Genomic DNA, 19,539 nt, shown 5'->3' on the forward strand with positions numbered 1-19,539 from the left:
AAAGGTGTGGCCGATGATCAAATTTAGGTCCCAAATCCCCAAGGATCCCCCTACAGAACCTGAACAGCCTCATGACTCAGGGCCACAGTCACATCCAGAAATCATCAGCTCAGTTCCCTAAGTCTCAAAAAGCAGTGTTAGTCTGTGCATCAGCATCTCCAAAGGGGTGATACGAGGTTCTCCCATCACAGAGCAACATTTTCCTTGAAAAAACTTTCAGTTTTTCTCCCTCTGCCAAAGTTCCATGCTCAGGGCAGTGGCTAAAAATCCCCCTCACCCCATCTCCCCTATCCTCTGCCTGAAGCACCCTCAGTAACATGCTCTCCTCCAACCACTTCCTCTGTCCTTCCCTTCCTCCCCTGCCCCAACACTGACACCCATACCACCCCCCTGCTGGCCTGGTCCCTCTTGCCTTTGACTGTTTCTCTTGAGGGGCAGCACCAAAGGTTACCGCCCAAGGGGGTCGTCTGCTCACTGCAACACTTGCCAATAGTTGAGAGGCAAGGTGGTAGGAGAGAAAGGACTTTACCACAGCTTGCTAGCAAGGGGAAGATGGCTGACTAATGTTGGAAAGAGTCACCTTATAGAACAGAGACTACAGGCCAGTTATATAGGGGCTGGTCTCCAGGTGGTGGAGGCATCTGGTCTTAGTTCCTCGTAGTCCATTGTTTTACTGGATATGCATCAGAGACTGGAGCAATGGTCTATACCCTGATCTTTTAGTTGTCGTTGATGATGACTGTCAGCACTGACTCTCTGCCTGGGGGTCATCACATTCCTAAGGAACTCAAAATAACAAAGTTATCAATTTATAGCAGCTGAGAGGGGCCAGGAAATCTACAGAGCATGTCTGGGTTAGTTAATCCGAGGTCATTCAAAGTTACAATATGGTTTGTTTTCTACAATATGGCTTCCTCTATGTCAACCTTGTGTTGAACTGGTATCAACCACACCTTCAACATCTACCCCTCTCCTTCCAACATAGTTCATGTCCCAGAGCCTCCAAGAGGTCCCGAATGGAACTGATGTGGCAGGCCCTGCCAGTTGCTGACCCAAGACCCATTCTGCCCTTCTTCCTCACCAACAGAACCCACTTTGTGTGGGTTAGTTAAGTGCCTTCCTATAGAGCTTGATTTCCTAGGATGTGACCATGGGACAGGGTCTTGGCCAATGAGAGGGAAGAGGAAGCTGGCTGGGTGAGTTTACATGAAGCCACAGTGTTCCTGGTGAAGAAGATGGATGGAGTTGGTACAGCCTTTTGCTCTCGGTCTCCCTCCCTCTTTGTCCTGCATGGATCTAGACACAGGGCCTGGGGGTCTAGGAATGATGTGCACATGAGGATGGAAACCACTCACTGAGGCTAGAGGAGCAAGGGAAGAGAAGGAGCCTGACTCGTGGTCCCAGGCCTGGGACCAGCCGTGAGCCTGCTTCCAGAGCTTCATGAGGTGGGAACTCCTCCCCTGTGAGTTTCTGTTCCATGCGGCCCACGGCTGTCCTAACTGATGCCTGTAGACTGGACTCTGAGGCATCTCCTGCACTCAGCCCCATTTCTGACACCTCCCGCGAGCAAGGCCGTTTGACACTCTGTCTCCATAAAAACCAGACCAAGCCCTCTGTCCCCTTGTGTTCAAAGTTCCTGCAGGAATGCCCTGTCCAGTCTCCCCCAGAGATCCAGAGAAGGGCTCCTTCCCTAGGAGCCTGCTGGTCAAATGCTTCCCCTCGGGCACCTAATCTACCAAGAGGTCTGGCACAGCCAAAGAAAGAAAGGTTTACACTGGCTTTTAAAATGAGACAAAGAAATATTACTCAGCCTTAAAAAGGAAGGAAATTTATGCTACCATGTGGAGGAACCTTGAGGACATCATGCTGAGTGAAATAAACCAGTCACAAAAGGACAAATCCTGTGTGATTCCGCTTGTTACCAGACACAAACACAGGTTCTTTACCTGCCACATGGGGGCCAAATAAAACTGGAATGCCCAGCTTATGGCAAGGAAAGGGTTCTTATTTCGGGTAACATCAGCCAGGAGAGAAGAGTGAGCACTCAAATTCCTGTTGTCTCCCAGAAAGATGAGAGGCAAGGGGTTTTAAAGGCTGTGAGGAATGGGGCTGCTTGTAGGGAGGGGGGCCTGTGACCTTGCTGGTCGTTGCTTTCCCACCAGCCTGCATTTGGCCTTGTGAGGCTGCTTGCAGGCAGGAGGAGGAGATAAGGAAATCTGCAGGTGGATGTTCTTGGTTGTCTGCCTCCATGGTGGGTGGTGGATTCTGGTGCCAGGAAGCCGAGGAGTTGGGGTCTGAGAAGCTTCAGCTTCTTGATATTCTCTGGACATCAGTTTCCCTGTAAGAAACTTCAAAGGACCTGAAACTAGCCAAAATGCTATCATGAGGCCACATGGGCTCTAACGGTTTGTAACTTCTTTTTGCCTTGTGAAGTTCAGCAATACAAGGTTTAAAAAACTACTATGTAGATGACTGTAACTTGGAGCAGCCGGGGAAGGGGATGAGGGCTTCTGGTTTCAACCCATATATGCTGGGTTCAATGCAGGGGAACCAATATCAGGGCCAGTATCACACTCATATGAGGTCCCTCCAGCAGTTACATTCACAGAGACAGAAAGGATGGGGGGGGCCAGGGGCTGGGGGAGGGCAGGGGGAGTTAATGTTTAATGGGGACAGAGTTTCAGTTTGGGGAGATGGAAAGTTCTGGAGAAGGATGGTGGTGATGGCTGCACAACAATGTGAATGTGCTTAATGTCTCTGAACTGTGCACTTAAAAATGGTTAAGATGGTAAATTTTATGTTACATATATGTTACCACAATTAAAAATAGAAGACAAAGAAAGTCACTGCATCCATAATCCGGTTAATTATTAGCTTAAGTTTCTCCCCAGACAGGTCAGAAGCCATGCCTCTGTTCAGCCAGGAAAAGTCGCTCGCAGGACCTGGGGAGCAGCGTGCTGCGGCCCACCCCGAGAACAAAGTCCATAAAATCTTATCAGGCTTATCAAGCACTGACCTTTGCCACCCTTGAGAACAGAGGCCTGCTGGGTGCCGCCCCGCGCTGCCTCCCTCTCAGATCCTGGCTGGCCAGAACCCTGAAACTCCCTCAAGGCTGAATTAATCATTGCCTGCCGGCAGCTAGCAGGCTGCCTCCACCAGCCCAAGGTGTCCAGACCTTTGGCCACAGCATCACCTGAAGGGAGGGCAGGGCAGCCCCCCACCTTGCCCAGCCCCCAGCTCCTGCTGGTCTCCACTGCGGGGAGGTCTTGCCCTGGACCTCCTCTGGATGGGGCTTGATGGAGGGTGTGGGTGGGGTTCTCCATCGAAAAGTGGTCTAGACCTGCAGCTTCAGGTATAGACCCCACCCTGTTGCCTCATCAGATGGATGAGAGGGGACACTCACCTTTGCAGGAGGCCCAGGGCCGAGGGGACAGGAGGCCTAGCAGCAGCAAAGAGCCAGGTGGCACCTGAAGCCCTTCCTGGGGAAGGAGGGGCTCTGAGAGGCCCTGCTCTCCTGCAGGGCTTGGGGCTCTCCTGGCTGCTGAGGCCATCTGGGGGGACTAGACACAGAGAAGCACCTGGGGCTTTGCCGCTGTGCTGGGGGGTCCCTCCTGGGACCTGGCTCATGGCCCCTCCAATCACACATCCAGTGAGGGGCTTTCCCCCCCGCCACCAACCTGTGCTCCAGTGGCCCAACAGCTCTGTACCCACCAAGAATTACACCCTGCCTGTCGCCTGCAGTGAAGGGCAGCCGGCCATGTCAGGCTGGCTCTCCCTGCCCGGTGTGCCCAGCTGTGAGCCCCTCCTCTCTTACAAGGCCCACACGCAGCTCTGGGACACCACACAGACAGCGGACACAACTGCAATGCTCCTCCCTCCTCTGCTGAAACGTCACCCCCAGCCCCTCTGACCACCTGCCCAAGACCGCCCCCCATTCTCATTCTCTCACCCATGGCCTTGCCTCCAGAGGTGGCAGAGTCTGGGGGTTCAGGGGCCCAACACACAGTCTAAGCACTAGCCCTGTCACTCACTGGCCACTGTGTGACCCAAGACAAGCTTTTGACCTCCCTGGACTTGAGTTTCTTCATCCGAGAGTGGACAGAACCTGCTTCCTAGGGTTGTTGTGAGCTTGAAGGGAGGAAATAGAGCAAAAATGGTTTAAAGAACTTGATGCCTGAATAAAGCTGGATCTCCACTTCACACACATACAAAATTTAACTCAAAATGGAGCAAAGAACTAAATTAAGACCTAAAATTATAAAACTCTTGGGAAAAAGCATAGGGGAAAATATTCATGACCTTGGATTTGGCAATGGATTCTTAGATATGACACCCAAAGCAAGATCAACAAAAGAAAAAAAATGAATTTGACTTCATCAAAATTAAAAACTTTTGTGTATCAAAGAACACTATTGAGACAATGAAAAAACAACCCACGTAATGGGAGAGAACATTTGCAAATCATATATCTGACAAGGGGTTAATATCCTGGGTATATAAAGAACTCCTACAACCCGACAACAAAAAAAAAACCCAATTAAAAAATGGGCAAAGGATTTGAATAGACATTTCTCCAAAGAAGACATATGAATGGGGGCTGGCCCCGTGGCCAAGTGGTTAAGTCTGTGCGCTCCGCTGCGGGCGGCCCAGTGTTTCGTTGGTTCGAATCCTGGGCACGGACATGGCACTGCTCATCAAGCCACGCTGAGGCGGCGTCCCACATGCTACAACTAGAAGGACCCACAACGAAGAATATACAACTATGTACTGGGGGGCTTTGGGGAGAAAAAGGAAAAAATAAAATCTTTAAAAAAAAAAAAAAAAAAAAAAAAAAGAAGACATATGAATGGCCAATAAGCACATGAAAAGATGCCCAACATCATTGGTCATTAGAAGGATGCAAATTAAAACCACAGCAAGATACCACTTCATAGCCACTAGAATGACTATTAGTTAGGAAAAAAGAAAATGGAAAAAAATAAGTGTTGGTGGGAATGTGGAGAAATTGGAATCCTTGTGCACTGCTGGTGGGAATGTAAAATGGGGCAGCTGCTGTGGAAAACAGTTTGGTGTTTCTCAAAAGACCCAAAAGAATAAAAACCTGGGACTCAAAAGATGTTTGTACATGAATGTTTGTAGCAGCATTACTCACAACAGCCAGAATGTGGAAACAACCCAAGCGTCCATCAACAGGTGATCAGATACACAAAAGGTGGCATGTACTTATAATGGAATATTACTCAGCCACAAGTGAAATGTGATACCTGCTACCATATGGATGAGCCTTGAGGACATAAGGTTGAGTGAAATAAGCCCGTCACAAAAGGACAAAGATCGTACGATTCCACTTATATGAAATAAACAAAACAGGCAAATCCGTAGAGACAGAAAGTAGATTAGAGAAGTCACCAAGGACTGGGAGGAGAGGAAATGGGGGGTTGTTGCTTAGTGGGTATGGAGTTGCTTTTAGGGTGTCAAAAGGGTTTTGGAAATAGTAGTGGTTGTTGTACAACATTGCAAATATTATTTATGTCACTGAATTGTACACTTGAAAATGGTTACAATGAAACCTTTTATGTTATGTATACTTTACCACAATAACAAAAAAGTGCCCGCCCCATGGTGCACCTGAAGACACGGTGCTGAGTGCCATGGACAAAATCTCCTGTCTGGAAGGAGTTGTGTCCTTGCTGGGGGGACAGAAAATAAACAGGATAAATCACTGAGGTACACACGGATCAGACAGTGCCGAGGACAGAGCAGGACAGAGAGAGGAGACAGGCGTGGGGGCACAGGTGGGCGGGGGGACGACAGTCAGATGGAGACGGGTGGTTCTCAGTGAGCAGTGGTGGCTCTCCAGGGGGAGCGTGCTGGACGAGAGGACAGTTGTTCCAAGGTCTGGCAGGAGTGACCTGTTCAGGACGCAGGAGGCTGGGCCGGCCAGGAGGGTGTGAGGGGAAGTCTGAGCCCTGCTGGGGAAGAAGGAGCAGGGAGACCGAGGGGAAGTGGTGGGCTAGAGGTTGGGCTGGGGGGGAGGGGAGGCACCCTCCGCATTTGTGTAGAAGAGATTCAACATCACTCGACTGATTAGAGGGGAAGGATTGAGGCAAGGAAGGACGGAGGGGCTGGCTGAGGGAGGAGCAGCTTGCGCAGGCGACTTCCAAGGCCCAGGTCTGGAAGCCACCCTACCGGTAAGAGTAGGGAAGGGGGGCATCCTTCAGCCCTCCTCCAGGAGCCGGAGTGGCTGGGACCACCCTCTGGCAGGTCCTCAGTGCAGCAGAGAGGGGCACCTGCAGTCTGAAGGAGCTAATTCAGCACTTTACTGGGTTGTTCATGGTAGGAAAAAGCTATCTGTCCTCCAGACTCCAGACAGTGAAGCTCAGTGTCACACACGTGCCTGGTGGGGGTGAAGGGAATCCTCTCTAGGAGCTGTGGGGGCCCAGCTGACCCCACCATCATGGCGGGGGAGGTTCTCCTTCTCAGGATGGCGGAACAGTGGCTACAGCCACAGTGCCCCAGACAGCTCCCTCAAGACCTCAGCACCAACCCTACAGCATTCCGGGGCCATTCAGCTGTCACGATGGCTGCCGGCCTTGTCCACACCCGTGGACCTCCTTGATCCCATCCCTCCTCCCACATGCCCCAGCTCTGAACTGGTGCCTCCATTGCCTGCCACTCTGATTTCCAGTGTCCACTGACCCAGGCCCCGCCCCCCGTCGGTTCTGGGACTTTTCAGCTCCTGGGTTACTGTCTTCTCAACGCACTCCTGTGTAACTGTTGTGATTTCAGAGTCAACGCAGACCATCTTCCCAACAACTTCTTCTGCTGTCCCCACCTTCTCTCCTGCGATGGTCCCATCTCTGCCCCTCAGCTGCTCCCTCCTCTGTCCCCTTTAGGCCAAATACACAGCACCCACTCCCACAGCCCCAACAACCCTGCTCTCTGCCCCCCACTGCCGTTCACTCCCCCTCGACTGCTTGACCCACCAGGACCTCTGAGCCATGAGTCCCACAACCTTCCACTGTCCCTTGCCCCTCGTGTCCCCCAGCTCATGCTCCACGGCCATCACTGTGGTCACTGCAACCACCCCTGGGCCTCCTCTTGCTCCCTGGTTCTCCTTTGGCAAAAATCTTACCGACCCCACGTGTGGCCAGTGCCGCTGAGCGCAGCCGGAGACAGACTCTGGACAGACTCACTGTAGTGACCACACGCCTGAGGGCCCTGGCTCCTCGCCTGCCCATCCTGCACCCCTGTCCTCACCACTGCACCCCCCTGCCCTGAAGCCAGGCTCCAACTGACCTCTGAGATTTCAGCAGTGACGTCCATGCCTCCTGGGCCACCCAGCAGTGGGCAGGCACGCTGCTACCCCTTCTGTCCTGCAAGCACCCCCTTCTCTGCTGCCCCTGACGCTCCCAGTGTGTCTGTGGTTTCTGTCTCCTATTTCTCACTCCCAGTCTCTCCTAACTCCGCTCTGGCCGAGTTTCTATCCGCCCCACCGTGGTCACCTTGACCCCCTGAGCTGGCTCCAGTCCTCAGGTGTCTGCCCCTCCTCCTGCCCATCTCTGCCTGTCTCCCTCCCTCAGCTCAGCTTGCTCCCCATACACCTCCTTCAGACTGTGCTTGGGATGCTGCCTCTGCACTGAAGACCCCCGAGTAAGCTTCTGCCCACATTTCCACCTCGCTCCTCACCTCTGCCTCAGCTCCACCCACACATCCTACAGATATCTCAAACGCCCAGCTTTTCTCCTGAAATGCGCTTCATGTCCTGTCTCAGTTGCTGGAGACTCACTCCTTTCAGTTGCTTGGGCCAGAAGCCCTGGCTTCCTCTGGGACTTCTCTCAGCCTCCCATGCACCATGTTCTGCTGGACCCCCACCTCGCTGCTCCCCGCCTGGCCCAGCCCCACCCCTGCCTGGCTCCCTGATTCTCCAACGGCCTGCACAGGTGCCCCACAGTCTAACTCAGCCCAGCCACCAGCTGGTCTTGTGGAAACCTCAGTCAGATCACCCTCTTCTCTGCTCAGTGCCCCAGTGCTCCCTCCTCACTCAGAGTGGAACCAGCTGCTGCAAGGATCCAGACCCCAGGGGTCATGGAGTCCTTCTGTCATCTCTGTTCTCTCCTCTGTCTCCCCCTCCCCATTCTGCCCCAGCCACACTGGCAGTCCTGCTCCTTCTGGAACCTGCCTGGTCACTTCCACCTGAGGGCCTTCTCCCTGACGTCCACTCGGCTCTCACCTTCGCATCCTTCCAGCTTTTGCTCCAATATTGCCTCTTCAGTGAGGGATGTGTAGGCCACTTTAAAACTCATGATGCAACCCCACCTGTGGTCCTGATCCCCTTACCAGCCTGTCCCCCGTAGAATGCATCGCCCTCCAACACGCTATATACCTTAAAGTCGTTGTGTTTATTCTCGTTCATCTCCTTCTGCTGAAAGGCAAACTCCATGAGGGCTGGGATTTTCTTTTGTTCACTGACATGTCCTGAGTGTTTAGGACAGCCTCTAGCATGTAGTAGGTGCACAATCAATATTGTTCGAATGAACAAGGTCAGTGATTTTCAGTAGGTAAAGGAAGGGGCCTAAGAAGTTTTTCCCCCCATTGGTGTTATTTTAAATTTTACAAGCAATTGTTGAATACATTATTTTTAAGAAATTCCAACAATACAAATTTTGCATGAAATAAAATGTAAAAGTGGCCTTTCTCTCTACGCCAGTCACTGTTTTCTGCAGATAATCGCTGTTAATCATTTAGTGTGACACCTCAGAACAATTTTGGTGCAATTACGTAGCTAAATAGCTATATATGCATTTATAACGTGAAGACTTTCAAAAAGCATAAGTGGATCATATAAAGCATGTTATTTACTATTTTAATAATTTTATTGAGATATACACACATAAAAATCATAAGTAACAAATCAACAAATAATTGCAAATCAAACACACGTGTGTACTGACCGCCAGGGCTGAGGGACGGACCCCAGCACAGCCTGGAGCCCCAGGGCCTGGTGGGCGCACCCACCCCCTTCCCACCACCCCGACTTCTAACACCACCGATTGGCTCTGCCTGTTTTGACCTCTTACACGCGTGGAATCACACAGTCTGTGTTCTTTGGGCTCTGGTACTTTCTTCCGATGTGATGATTGTGAGACCCAAGTTGCTGCGTGCTTTTGTCTGTAATCATACTGTAATGTATTTGTCCATTCTACTTTGATGGACATTTCCCCCAGTTTTGGCAACTCTGTTGCTAGAACCAGTCTCGGCCAAATCACCTGAGTTTGTCTGCGTGTTTCTCCTGGCAACACCTTCTTTGCACCAGGAGTGGAGCTGCTGCATCCTGGGTGGGCACAGCTTCAGCCAAACTGCTCCCACCAGGCTTGGACCAACTCACACTGAGGGCGTCTTCTCGTCAGCACTGGCGGTCAGTCTTTTCAGTTGCAGTGACTCCGGTATGAGTAATGATATCTCATTGTGGTTTTATTTTCCGTTTTACCTGATGACGAGACACATTTAGTGCCTGTTTCCATGTTTATTGGATGCTTGGATGTTTTACTTTGTAAAGTGTCCCTTCAAGGCTCCTGCTTCCCGTCACGTTGTCTGCCTGTCGATTCACAGGAATGATTTCTTTGTCATTAATGCAGATTGTAAATATTTTCTCTTATCCTGGGGTTTGTCTTTTCAGTCTCTTAATGGAGACTTTTGGTAAACGACACTTCTAATTTTAACGCAATACAATTGATCAGCCTTTTCCTTTTGTGTCCTGTTTAAGAAATCTTTCCCTAGCCTGGGTTGTGGAGATATTCTCCTACATTCTTTTCTAGAAGCTTTATTGTTTTACCTCTCCAGTTGAGATCACTGTCCACTGGGAGTTGATTGTTGCATGTGATGTGAGGTAGGCATTAAGATGCCGCATTTTCAGCTCGGACCTGGTGCCCTTCATTGGAAAGACAGTGTCCCCACGGCTCTGCCCACTCCTGGCTTCTTTGTCCTGTGCCATTGACTTGAGCATCTACGTTCATGCCGCTCCATCCAGTTACCACGGCTTCCTGATGAGTCTCCATGTCAGTTCTCCAACTTCACTCTTTTTCTTCAAGATTGTCTGGTGGGCTGGCCCTGTGGCTGAGTGGTTAAGTTTGCGCGCTCTGCTGCAGGTGGCCCAGTGTTTCGTTGGTTCGAATCCTGGGCGCGGACATGGCACTGCTCATCAAACCATGCTGAGGCAGCGTCCCACATGCCACAACTAGAGGGATCCACAACGAAGAATGTACAACTATGTACTGGGGGGCTTTGGGGAGAAAAATGAAAAAAATAAAATCTTTAAAAAAAGAAAGATTGTCTGGTTATTCTTGTTCTTTACATTTCTGTTTCAATCTTTGAATCAGCTCTTGAATTCCTATGAACCAAAAACCTTGTTGGGATTTCAGGTGGAATTGCACTGAAACTGTAGTCCAATTTGGATAGAATTATCATCGTTACAATAATGTGTCTTTTAGTTCATGAATATGATACATACCTCCAATTATTTAGGGCTACCTTAATTTCTCTTCAGAATGTTCTATGTTTTCTGTGTAGATATCATGCACATCTCACATTTGATTTTTTTTAGGTACAGCGAACTACCTTTACAAGTTAGAGAACAATGGGAATACATCCGTTCCCAGAGCCAGCCAAGGGCCCACCTTGCAAACAGGCCTTTCTGAGGATGGCAGTCTCACGCCTACTATATTCTGTTCTATACGTTATCATTGTTTTGTTTTGTTTTTTTAATAGACTTTATTATTTGATTAGGGCATTTTTAAGATCATCGAAAAATTGAACAGAAAGTACAGAGATTTCTGATGTACTCCCTGCCCCTGCACACGCATAGCCTCCCCCATTATCAACATCCTGCACCAGAATGGGACATTTTTACAATTGAACTTGCATTGACATACCATTATTACTCAAACTCTGCAGTTTACATCAGGATTCACTCTTGCTGTTACATATTCTGTGGGTTTGGACAAATGTATAATGACGTGTGTCCACCATTCCAGTATCGTGCAGAGTAGTTTCACTGTCCTAAAAGTCCTCTTTGCTCGGCCTGTTCGTCCCTCCCTCTCCGCTGACCCCTGGCAACCACTGGTCTCTTTATTGTCTCTGTAGTTTTGCCTTTTCCAGAATATCGTGTAGTTGGAATCATACAGTATGTGGCCTTTTCAGATTGGCTTCTTTCACTTAATAATATGCATTTAAGTTTCCTCCATGTCTTTTCATAGCTTGATAGCTCATTACTTTTTAGTGCTGAATGATATTCCATTGTCTGGATGGACCACAGTTTATCCATTTGCCTACTGAAGGACATCTTGGTTGCTTCCCAGTTTTGGCAATTTGAATGAAGCCGCTATAAACATCGTGTGTAGGTGTACGTAAGTTTTCAACTCATTTAGGTAAATACCAAGGAGCCCTATTGCTGGATCGCATGGTAAGAGCATGTTTAGTTTTTTGCCTTCCAAAGTGGCTGTATCTTTTTGCATTCCCACCTGCAACAAATGAGAGTTCCTGTCGCTCCACATGCCCACCAGCGTTCATGCTACCAGTGTTCTGGATTTTGGCCATTCGAATAGGTATGTGGTGCATTTCCCTGATGACACACGCTGTTGAACTTCTCTTTATATGCTCATTTGCCATCTGTATATCTTCTTTGGTAGGGTATTGTTTCACATCTTGGGCCTCATTTTTTTTTTTAAGATTGGCACCTGAGCTGACATCTGTTGCCAATCTTCTTTTTTTTTCCTTCTCCCCAAAGCCCCCCAGTACATAGTTGTATATATTTTAATTGTGGGTCCTTCTGGTTCTGCTCTGTGGGACACCGGCTCAGCATGGCTTAATGAGTGGTGCCATGTCCACGCCCAGGATCTGAACTGGGGAACCCTGGTCAGTGGAAGCTGAGTGTGCGAACTTAACCACTTGGCCACGGGGCCAGCCCCCCAGGCCCCATTATTGAATTGCATGTTTTCCTGATAGCCGGACATGATGTACTTGGTGGAAGGAACTGCTGTGAACAGGCCTTAGCCATGCGGCGGTGAGGTGTGGGGAGGACAGCGTTCCTTGTCCTTTGATCGGGTCTCTTTTAGGGAGCCTGTGCCCCTGGACTGTGACCCTCAGAAGTGCTTCTCAGTTTCTTCCCCCCGTTTAGGTGGGTCAGGATGGCTAGAGTGGGCTGGAGCTGGGTAGCTCCCTTTCCCTAAGTCAGACAGGTCAGCTCTTGTTGACTAGTTTCTCCCGAGGGCAGGCCTTGTTATGCACAGACTGCTCTGGTGTATTTTGAAACGGTTCCTCTTCCCCTCCCCTGCCTGAGACGTGAAGGAACGTTTCTCAATATTCACTGTGAGAGCCTGAATGAGTTCCTGGAGGTAAACTCCCTACTGTGTGCGGGCCACCAACGACTGGGCTCCCCAGAGCTTTTGGCTCTTGGACTTGTCCACACTAAGCCTTCAGAAATTCTGCAGTTAGAGTTCAGGGTTTCCTACCCCAGCACTTGTTCCCACAGGGGTTTCTGCTTGTGGCTTTCTGCTCCAGTAAATTGTGATTCACTGAATTTGCCTGTCTGTCTCCCCAATTTGGGGCGCAATGGTTTGCCTTTGACCTCACTTCTCTTATGGATCCAAGAAGAGTTGTTGATTTTTCAGCTTTTGCCTTGTTGTGAGGATGGAGTGGTGACTTCCACGTTTCTTACATGCTGGGCTAGAAACCGAAGACCATTTCACATTTTTATGCTCTGTAAAATGTCGTTTTTTTTGTCTCATTTTCTAATTGCTTATTAATGGTATGGAAATACAACAGATTTTGTATTTTGCATCCAGTGGCCTTGCTAAATACATCTATTAATTGTAATAGCGTGTCTGTAGATTCTTTCGACATCCTGAACCATATTGTCTTTAAATAATTATAGTTTTATTTTTCTTTTTTCAAATCCTTATAATTTTTATTTCTTCTTCTTGCCTTGTCACACTGGCTAGGAACCTTCAGTATAATGTTGACTTGACTTGGTCATGCCGACATTCTTGCTTCATTCTGATTCTGAGATGGAAAGCTTTCAATGTTCTGCCCCTAGCTATGATATTTTCTCCAATCTTTCTTCCTTCTTCTTCTTCTTTTTTTTTTAAAAATAAAGATAACACTAAGGAAATTCCTTCCATGCCCAGTTTGCTACTTTAAAAAAAATGATGAGTGGATGTTGGTTTTTATCACATGCTTTCTCTGAATCAATTTAGGTAACTACATAATTTTCTCCTTTATCTATTAATGTAATGAATTGCACTGTTTAATTTTTAAAAAAAATTTAAACAAGACTATAAGCCCACTTTAGACCTGATGTCATATTCTTTTTATATGTTGCTGGATTTACTTTGCTAATATTTCTTGAATTTCTTCTGTCTTTGTCCATGATAGGTTTGCCTGTACTTGTCTTTTGTAATCAATGTCCTTATCAGGTTTTATTAACAAGGTTGCATTTGCTTCATAAAAAGAGGTGAGAAACATTCCCTCTTTTTCTATTCTCTGGAAAAGTTTGTGCAAGATTGGTATTATTTCCTTCCTAAATGTTTCACCATTTAGTGAAATTCACCAGTGAATCTTCCTGGGGTTTGAGTTTTCTTTGTGTGAAAGCTTAGGTAGAATTTTCTGGTGAAGCCATCTGAGACTTAATTTTTTCTTTGTGAGGAGTTTTTTTTTTTTTTTTTTTTAATTGGCACCTGAGCTAACAACTGTTGCCAGTCTCTTTTTTTTTTCCTGCTTTTTCTCCCCAAATCCCCCCAGTACATAGTTGTATATTTTAGTTGTGGGTCCTTCTAGTTGTGGCATGTGGGATGCTGCCTCAACGTGGCCTGATGAGTGGTGCCATGTCCATGCCCAGTGTGGGGAGGTTTTAAGTTATGGGTTCAATCTTTTTAGTAGGACCATTTAGATATAGAACTATCTAGATTTTCTATTATTTCTCATGACATAATATTTTTTTAAACTTGCATTTTTATTCTTGGAAATTTGCCCAATTTCATTTAAATTTTCAAATATATTGGCATAAAGTTGTTCACAATATTCTCTTTTCAATTTTTTACTATCTGTAGGATCTGTATTAATGCCTCATTTTCATTCTTCTTTTTAAATTGAGGGCTATAATGGGAAATGAGGTATTTCTAGAGACACAAAGGGAAAAGCCCAAAAGTTTCTGGGATGCTCCTCTTCTCTCCCCCATCTTTTTCCCTCAGAGGAAGAGAGGACTTTACACCTCAGATGGGAAGTGTGACTGCTTTACTACTGAAGGAAGAGTTCTCTCCCCACCCAGCAACAGCCCAGCCAATGAGAAATGCTTCAGTCCAGCCAATCAGAAGTGCCACAGCTCAGCTAATCAGAAGTGCTACAGCTCAGCCAATGAGAAGCTGTTGCCTCCCTGAACTGTCACTCTCCTTCCATGGACTTTCCTTTAGAACAGCCTCCCTCCCCCCACCTTTTCTCTATAAAAGCAGCTCCCCTCCTTTATTCTCTGGGTTTGCCTGTGGTTCACCATAGCATGCACATCCTGGATTGCAATTCTTTTGACTATTCCCGCATAAACTCATTTTGAGATAAAATAGGCAAATTTCTTTCTTTTTTTTTTTGGTGAGGAAGATTGTTCCTGAGCTAACATCTGTGCCAATCTTCCTCTATTTTTTGTATGTGGGATGCCACTACAGCATGGCTTGATGAGTGGTGTGTAGGTCCACACTCAGGATTCGAACCTGTGAACCCTGGGCTGCTGAAGTGGAGCATGTGAACTTAACCACTACACCACCAGGCTGACCCTGCAAATTTGCTTTTTTCAGCTGACAATTATAAGGAATTGGCTCACATAATTATGGAGGCTGAGAAGTCCTAAGATCTGCAGTCAGCAAGCTGGAGTCCTAGGAGACCTGATAGTCTAAGTTCCAGTTGTAAAGCCTGTAGGCTCCAAACCTAAGAAGAGCTGACGTTTCAGTTCAAGTCTGAAGGCGGGAAATACTCATGTCCCAGCTCATTCAGTCAGGCAAGAGGAGTGCCCTCTTGATCGTGGGCAGGTCAACATTTTGTTCTATTCAGGCCTCCAACTGATTGCACAAGGCCCACCCACGTTGTGGTGAAGCAATCTGCTTCACTCAGTCCACTGACTCAGCTGTTAATCTCATCCAGAAACACCCTCACAGATACACCCAGAAAAACGTTTGAACAAAAATCTGAGCATCAAGGCTCAGCCAAGCTGACACATAAAATTAATCACCACATCAACAAAACTGTCATAGTTGTGAAAATGCTATGACTATCAACTAGCACCAGAGTTTCTCTGTGGGCATGTTCCATATGAAGAGGACCTGGGTGGAAGCTGAGCTTCAGAGGAGGGGAGCACAGAGCAGGTAGGGTGAGGAAGGGGGCAGCCGTCCCCCTCCACAGGATCTCTACCCATGAGCCCTAGAGTTTCAGTAATTCCTACTAAACCTAAGAAATACTTAGTGGAAGTGTGGGGTTTTGCGGTTATTTTGGTGAGGAAGATTCCCTCTGAGCTAACATCTGTTGTCAATCTTCCCCTTTTTGCTTGAGGAAGGTTAGCCCTGAGATAACATCTGTGCCAACCTTCCTTTATTTTGTATACGAGATGCCACCATGATATGGCTTCACGAGTGGTGTAGGTCCATGCCTGGGATCTGAACCCATGAACGTGGGCCACTGAAGCAGAGCATGCTAGACTTAGCCACTAGGCCACAGGGCCAGCCCCAGTGGAAGTGTGTTTTTGTAGATAAAAGGAAGGGGCTGAGTTTTGCAACCTGGGTGAGATTTTAGTGTTTCTGGAAGTGACTACTTAGTTGTGAATGAAATAGTGTGAAGCATCAAGTTTTTATATGACATGAAAATGGTTCTCGAACTTGACTGTGCACCAGAATTCCCTGGGGGACTTGTAGTGGACGACTGGGACCACCCCAGAGTTTCTAATTGAGTTCTAACATGTTCCCAGGTGATGTTGATGCTGCTGGTTCAGGGATCACACTTTGAGAAACACTGATTTATGTGATAAAAATAGATTTCCAATGAAATAAAAATAATATGAAAATATTTTCAAGCCTGTGCATTTTTTCTGGGTCCCTGATGCTAAGAACCTCTGCTGCAGAGGGCTGTGCCCACTGTCTCTCTGTGAGGGCCTCTCTACTTTCTCCAGCAGCTTCTGTAGTTCCAAGTGTGGACACAGGGTGGTGCCATGTGCCCACAGTGTCCACCCCAGACCTTCCAGGTGGCCTTGTAGCTTTGTGAGGGAGGGTGGGCAAGGTGGCTGGTCTGCACCGTCCACCCCCAGGGGCAGCAGGGACAGGCCCAGGGCAAGATGGATAGGTATGTGCTGAGCGTGGTTGGATGAAGGAGATGAGGGCAAGGATTCAGGCAACGGGAACACTTGTGTCCACTGGAGCCCTTGAGAACTCTTCCTGATGCCACCCTCATGGAGGCCCAGCCGGGCCTGAGCCCTGGCCCTGCTCTGTCTCCACACCTTGGTTTCTCCAGCTGTTATAGGGGCCTTGTCTCCACCCTGCACCCTCAGGGCCTTTCACTGCCTTGTTTAATGTGACCCCCGCTTGGTTCCACCCCTTTCTCCATGGGTCACGTTATTTTCTTCCAGGACAAGGCAGATCCTGGTGGAAGAGACGAGCCCAGAACACAGGGCTGTGCTCTGTGGGGGCTTAACGTGGCCATGGGGCAATGAAGGGAGAGGCAGTGCCAGGCACCTCACCGCACAGCCTCTGTGTGTGTGGGGGCTGCCGGGATCTGCGTAGGGGTTGGTTGAAAAACTGATTCTGGGGACTAAAAGCCCAGTTAGGGTGAGGCCTGCAGCTTACTGCTGTAGGGACCAGGATCCCCCAGACACTACGTGAAAGGGGAGCAAGGTGGGTGGGTTTGTGTTTGGAAAGGTTGGAAGGCCTTCGGGCGACGTATGAGAAGGGTCTGAAGGCTGACACTGGCGTGGCCATCCAAGCTTGAGGAGAGGCCTGCGCTGACCCTCTCCCCTGGAGGGTGGCCCCAGCTACCCTGTCTTGGCTCTCATTGGGGCCCCATCCTCAGTGCTTGGAAGCTGGGGGACTTGCTTGGGGGCCTGGAGCACAGTACGCACTCTCCTGTACCCCACCTGCTCTGCCTAGCCCCTTAACCCCACCCAAGCCAGGGAGGGTGGAGAAGGCCCCCCTCAGAGCTGGTCCTGGGCGGGGACGGCAGCAGGTCTTATCTGTGAAAGAAGAAACACCATTCGCTGGGTGACTGGTCCTCTGATCCCCAGCCTTATCCCCACCTGGACCCCAAAGCTATAATTAAAGGTTCAGCGGAAGGGATTATTCCACAGGAGGGGTAGAGCCCCAGAGGGCCTAAGGCTGGCATTGGGACCCAGGCGCTGGAGATAACATTCAGGACACACCCTTCCTCTGGCCTCCCACGACCTGGCTCCTCGCTGGGAAACCAAGTCACAGGAAGATGGTCTGGCCTGGGCCCCTGGAGGTGGGGCGGGGAGCCCAGAAATAAGTGTGGTTTCCAGGGCAGAACAAAAGTGAAATTATGTTCCTCATGGAATGTAGTCACATCATCAGTTCACCATTTCTACACAAATGACTGGGTCTGATGATCCCTAGTGAGGATGTTGGCACAGCTGAGTCTGGGGGTCTGGGGACGGATGTGGTCAGATGTCCTGCTGCTTCTTGGCTCCTGGGATTACACCCACATGGATCTGCTCTGGAGAGAGCTGGAGAGCGCGCTCTGGGCTGGGCCTCCATCACTGCCAACGATAGTCTCTCAGGCTATTCTGATGTGCAGTATGATCCCTGCAGTTTTCTGTCACGTCTGACTCCACATGGATCCCTCAAGTCTCACCCAGTGCCCGGCGTAAAATGGAAATTCTACCTGTCCACCCACCCAGCCACTTGTCCCTCCTTCACCCCACCCCTGTCTCCATCCATCCAACATTGATTCAACATCTGCTAAGCAGACGCTGCTCCGAGTCCCAAAGATTCCGTGGTGAACACCACAGTCCTTGCTCTCATGAGGTTTATATTCCAGCTACAGGAGGAGACAATCAGTGAGATCTATCTGAGGAGACATCATTTGAATAGGGTCTGAATGACCTGAAAATGTGAGGGGAAGGCTGTCCAGGCAAAGGCACCAGCAAGGGTGTGTTTCTGGGACAAGGCAGGAGCCCATGCTAGGGTGCAGGGGAGCAGGTGAGGGCCAAGGCAGGCAGTGGTCAGACCACTCAGGCCTTGGAGGCCATGAGAAGGAGGTGAGTGGAGCCTCTTGGAGGACGCTGAGCAGAGGCAGTGATGAGACTTGATTGTTCTAGAAGGACTGTCCTGGCTGCTGTGTGGAGCAGCTGTGGAGGACACATTCGAGGTTGGACTGGGGATGGCATGGTGATGTTGGTGGACTGGATGTGGAGTGCGAGCTCTAGAGGGAGATGAAGGCTGATGCTCCAGCATCTGGCCTGAGCAGCTGGGAGAGGAAGGGTAAGGGGGCTTGATCACAGGTCCTCAGGACATCCTACGTGTCCTGATTGAGAAGGAGCAGCTGAGGTGTCAAGGCCAGATGAGATCTGGGGAGGGTGGATGGGGAGACTGCAGAGTCTGGGGCTGTCTGAGGTCAGGCAGGGTCTGGTCAAGGTGGGAGGAAAACCAGGCGCCAAGGGGAGAGAGGCTGGAGAAGACGCTGGGGCCTAGGCCTTGACCTTGGCATCTCGGCGCACAAGGCACAGGCCACTGCTCTCCCGCAAGTCAGGGACTGGGGTTGGGCAGTCGGTCTCATCTGGTTGCTTCCACTCTCTCAGGGACATCAGCAGCAGAGTCCTCAAGGCAGGCTGGGAGGCGGGGTGGTGGTGGTGGTGGGTGGTCTTTGCAGAGAGAGAAGGTGTGAAACAGCCTCTTGGAGAGCAGGAAAACAAATTTGCTAGTCAATGTTTTTGTAGGAAGGGGTGAGTGACTCATTGTCTGTAGGACAGAGAGGCAGGGAGGCTCTGCGCTCACACGTGGCCGGCGGCTGGCGGGCAGCACAGACTCAGCACTAGGCCTGGTGCGTTACCTACCTGCGGGCCTGGAGGTAGGGGTCTGAGGCCCACCCACTGCCGGCACTCAGGAAAGTGTCTGCTGAACTTCCTCCCACTTCTGTTCCTCCATGGCACAACTGAAGGTCGCCCCCCACGCAGAGGAGTGGAGGCTGTTAGTGACAAAGAGGATGCTCAGACACGCTATGTGCTGTGCCCCGGTGGAGCAGCATCCACAAACACCTGGCTGCTCCATCAGTTAAGAAAGAGAAGACTGGGTGGCCCAGCCAGGAGTTCCCAAGTCAGAGAATTGTGAAGCTGCTCTGCATGGTACTGCCAGCCGACACCCCAGATATGGAAGGTTTACTCTGAAATTATGTCACTTTTCCCCTCTTGCATTCTCAAACCTGATGTCCCTGGTCCTGCTCCTTTGTTGAGTTCCTCTTTTACAAGGAAGTGAAAGCCTCTTCTGGAGTGGGCCAAACCTCCCC

Source organism: Equus caballus, chromosome 12 (assembly GCF_041296265.1).
Source record: "Equus caballus isolate H_3958 breed thoroughbred chromosome 12, TB-T2T, whole genome shotgun sequence".
Classification (NCBI taxonomy): Eukaryota; Metazoa; Chordata; class Mammalia; order Perissodactyla; family Equidae; genus Equus; species Equus caballus.